The 5,000-nt window shown below is 32.2% G+C and overlaps 1 long non-coding RNA gene across 1 annotated transcript in view; it reads left to right on the top strand.

Moving 5' to 3' along the window:
- Nucleotides 1-1,189: 1,189 nt before the first annotated feature.
- The window catches only part of LOC134255546 (uncharacterized), a 4,347-nt gene continuing 536 nt past the window's right edge, over nt 1,190-5,000 (top strand). Inside the window, exons 1-2 of the long non-coding RNA XR_009989576.1 lie at nt 1,190-1,316; nt 2,893-2,972. This is a non-coding gene — a long non-coding RNA (uncharacterized LOC134255546). The remainder of the gene's footprint in view (nt 1,317-2,892; nt 2,973-5,000) is intronic.

A 5,000-nucleotide genomic window follows, 5' to 3' on the forward strand; every position in this document is an offset into this window, starting at 1 on the left:
TGGGGAGGGGGGGGGGGGGTCGTCAATTGTTTTCAGTACCAAATATTACTCATATGTACATATGCCACTACATGTAAGTACATGACTATTAATATATTAATTGACTACATTGCATAGGCGTCGGAACCGGGGGGCAGACGCCGTAACCACAGTGCCACGCGGGCGATTGCACCCGGGGGGAGGGGCATCCACGGGACCGGGGGGGGGGGAATTCATTATCCATTTGTACTCGTGAAGATTATCTATGTCAAACTAAATGGTTAAACTGATTTAATTATTAACCACTATTAAAATGGTTTCATTTAAACATTTATTCATATAGGACGGATAACTTTTCTTCAAAAACTGAAAACGTTAGCATATAAACATTGTTTTACGATTAAAAGAAATATTCGGGGGAGGGGTTGCTATGAAGGGGGACGAATTGCTATATACAGCTAGATTTCCCACGGAAGACTAGCTATATATTGAAACTTCCCCGGGGGAAGTAACTGTATAGTCTTTCGAAGGAAGTCCTTTTGGGTCCTTTTAGGTAACTCGACGCACCGTCATGATACTGTAGCGGGCGCACTTGTTTCAGACAGCCGGGCGATGACCCGGTTCACTTTTATCACATGACATATTGACCCGGTTAGTGTCGCTGAAACGAGTGAAAAATAAGCCGGATGTGGCTGGTATTGGTGCTGTTGCTGTAAAAAATTCTCTGAACGCACGAGAACAACGATATAGTGAATATACATTGTATTTCGTTTTCATATTTACTAGATCTAGATCCATTCAATGTACAGTTTGTAAATTTGGAGCATATAGGACCTCGTTACCCACAGAAAGCAGCTTTAAAATAAAACAAAAATGTTTGTCGTGTAAATGTAAACAAATATGTTGTAAAAGTCCCTTATTTATCTCAGAAGTGTATGTTCATTGACACTGAGACTACCACAAATGATAAATAAAAAAAAAAAAAACAAACGAACGTTTCACCATCAAGAACATTTCTACCTCCGTTTTCGCCATATTTGTTTTCATTTGGCCGCTGAAATTCTCGCAATCCGGCTACTTTTAACCGCCCGGCGCTTCAAAATGTTTGAAACAATTGACTTGCCCTCTCCAAATCCACTCGCCCACTTACATGTTCTGGACAAAATTCACCCATCTGAGCGTCTTCCGTATTTAAGTGGGCCTACAAAAACAAAAGCCAAATAATAAATTTATATGCTCCGTATTCCTAAAAAAAGAACAATTTACTGAAACAAATGAAATATACTTATAAACTACCCCGAATGGAAGGAAGAAGATAAGGGGAATCAATAAACGTGGTAAGAGGGCATTGTGTGTGGCCTGCGCCTGTTTCAGTGTTTGTCTACTTTTCGCTTTAAACAGGTCAAGTCCAAACTTCATGTAGACTAGCTATTAACGTAGGTATTTAAACCTACACAAAGTAGCTATTTTACCCACTTTTTGCTATACTTACAATTTGTTACCAAACGCAGGAACCGCGAAATTTTGAGTATCAATTTCCTAATTGATGCAATAACACTATATTTTTGGTCAAAAAATTATTACTTCGTAAACAGGAAAATAAACAAGTTTGCATAAATTTAATTACCATGCAAAATTATACTAGTAACAGGGACCTATATACTACGTTCCATATATAGGTCCCTGCTAGTAATCATTTTTTGCCTAATTTTTTTCATATTCATCATCAGTATGACTGTTTTGTTCAATTTGGTGCTCACCGTATTCTAGAATATTTCACTGTTCCTGCCTTTGGCCACAGAATGTAAGTAAAGCAAAGAGTAGGTAAAAATATTTACCTTTGGTTTAAATGCCTATGCTATTAATAGCTAAGTACGTAGAAATAATCTTTTGACTGGACCTGTTAATATGTAAAACGCCGACAGAACCACCCATATGTTTTTCTAGGTGTGTCTGATTTTCCTCATAAAAACAGAATTTCAAAATCTCAATTTTGTTTTTGTGTTTTTTTTTTTTTATTATTTACAGATATAAAGTAATTTCCTATAAGCCTATATATTCAGAAAACATTTGAATAATTATACATAAAGACACACTCGGGCCAAAGTAAAATTATTGTTTATTTGGAATTGCCTCCAGCCTCATTGAAATGCTCCCTCCTCAAAAAAAATTATTAACCAAAAGTATAGGAAGACTTTTTTTATTCAATCATTATTTTTTTTGCCTGTTGTCACATGCACCATACAAAACACTGAAATGTAGTTTCAGATCTATGCAAAATAAGGTTTCTTTGTTGATATATGTTAATGGTAGATACATTAAATTTTTATTTTTTAAAGTCAAAAAATGTATTTACTATTTACTGAGATTTTTATAAAAAAAATTAAAACTTATCTTCAATTTTGAAACAAAATATAATTTCCCTCCCTCCTGTGTCTGAAACCCTTCAGGCGGCAATTATAAAAACAAACATTTTTTTTAGGGATGGCCTCACATACAGCCACAAACATGCATACAGAAACAACATTGCTTAGATAGAAAAACACATGGAAGGAGGATGAAACAAAAGTCAGTATTTCAAAAATAATATACAGTATCATTAGTAGTGGAAAACTCCTATTCAGAATAGGAGTTTTCCACTACTTATGATACTGTATATTATTTTTGAAATACATGTACAAGATTTAATACAAATACAATCATCATTCTAAAGATAGCTAGATTATCTGAACAGTACTTTACAATTTCAAAAGAACATAAACAGGATAAATATTTACTGTTGAGTGTTTCAGGTTCCTGTGAGCACAGTGCACACTGAGTATTAAATAAATGTTTATACATGTACATGTATTTTCTTTACATTCATTTATCCACACATGATGATATATTGCAGTTTTATATGTTTATTTGTAGGTCAATTTTAAACAGCAATGGGCCTTAGTGTAGGAGCAGTGTTTCATGGAGTCCTTATTGTCCTTTTCTCATCAATTAAGGTATCATATTGCATTCCCCCTTTAAATCTGATCCTGTACTCTAAGTTTTCATTTCATCAATACTTGATAAATAAAAAGAAATTTCCTTGTCCAGGCTTTTAACAATGAGTTGATAGCCTGACTAATATTTAAAATATTTATCTTGATCAACTGTTGATAAAAAGAAAACGTAATCATGTTCATGCAAATTTTATCAAATACACGAAAAGCATGTACACTATATAAATAGTTAAAAATGAATGTGGTTTAAAAATTTTGTGAGCTTAATTACATGTAAGTTCATGAACAACAGTATACATGAATTTAATATGTGAAATTTACACTTCTACATGTACATGCTCTAGTGAAGCAAAATGGACCTGGTTGCTTGAATGTTTTACAGTTTAGTCTTTATTGTGTATGCCGTTAAAAAGAAGAATATTTAAATAGCTGCCAATCACCATAAGTTAGTGGAGAACAGGTACTTGAATACAATGGAATTCTGCAAAGTGCAATACTGTATTCTTGCATGGTAAACTGACACAGTTATTGAAAACACCTGTGTTGGGGAAACTTTTTCCATACAATTAAATGATGTTTATAAAATTGTCAAAGTGCCAAGGTGTAATCAATGATGATCAATATTTTTATACTGTAGATACCTGCAGCTGTATTGATTGAATGCAGGCATGCTTTAGATAAAGCATTGAGCAAAAGTTTAATTTATTAAGGAAGTTGTCAGATTGCCAAATGTAGCCTTTTGCAGGAGCTTTAAATTCATTATAAATCTTTTTTTTTCTGGACACTTATAAATTATAATGCACAACAATCTTACACAGAAATGATAATCATATTTCACAACAATCTTATTAAGAAGTAGATTTAATGAGAAATATATGTCTTGGAACCATATTTATGATCCTGAATAAAAAAACCTGGAGATAAAGCTGTGTAGAATTACCAAAGTAAAATACAGTTGAACTTCAGTATCTCACACTTTGATATCTCCAATACCATTGATATGCCAAAGTGATTTGGAAGTCCCATCCACATATTCTTTACGTATTTAACCTTTGATCATGTTGATATCTCGAATCGTCGGATATATCTTGGAAGTTTTTTTCTCAGTCCCATCAGGATTGAGACAACGAAGTTTGACTGTTTTTAAATTATGCATATTTTTACACTTTTCTCTTTGACAGATATATTTTCATGTTAATTGTGTGGGGATTTGCTTTAAATTGAAATGATCCAGATACATGTATTACCTTAAAGTCTGACTTTAATAATACAGAACATTTGAAACAATTTGTTAATTCATTTAATATCATAACTAGTGATATTTTATACATGGAAGTATTGCTTTGCATACCAACACATTATGAACCTGATGAATATATAAAGACTCAACTTTATAATGACTATTCACAAAATATTGATTCAAAACAAAAGACAGACAACTTGCAAAAAATTTGATCTTGGACACATGCTATCATTTAATGACAAATATAATAGTGTAGTACATAATTATGCTTTACATCCTTTAATTTATTGCTTTGCTTTGGTCAAATTAATTCTTTTCCACTGTTCATTATGCTGTTATACTCTTATATAATACAAAGGAGATGAAAGTATCAGTGATAATTCAATTGCCATTTGACAAATTTGAAGAGTCGTCCCCTGTCATGTGTAAATTAAATTAATACATATAACATGTATAACCTTTAACAAAAAATCCAGTTGTTATGCATATACTATTCCTTTAAAAATTGTTTTATTATATGTCAATCAATACTTTCTTAGTGTTAAATTAATTAATCGGTAGTTTAACTACCAAGTTAATTAGTAAGTATATATAACAATCAACTCCCATCGGGCCTATATGCTACTTTAAACACAAAATTGAAATACAAATATAATATGTCATTTTTTAAAATTATATTTATACCAGTATTAAGTGACAATTTAGTCAAATTAAGATGGACCAGGGTATCAAATTATATATCATTCAGTTACATTCTATAAAGTTACTCAACATTTCGACAAGTA

Source organism: Saccostrea cucullata, unplaced genomic scaffold (assembly GCF_032062105.1).
Source record: "Saccostrea cucullata isolate Sc308-1 unplaced genomic scaffold, CSIRO_AGI_Scuc_v1 ctg17000, whole genome shotgun sequence".
Classification (NCBI taxonomy): Eukaryota; Metazoa; Mollusca; class Bivalvia; order Ostreida; family Ostreidae; genus Saccostrea; species Saccostrea cuccullata.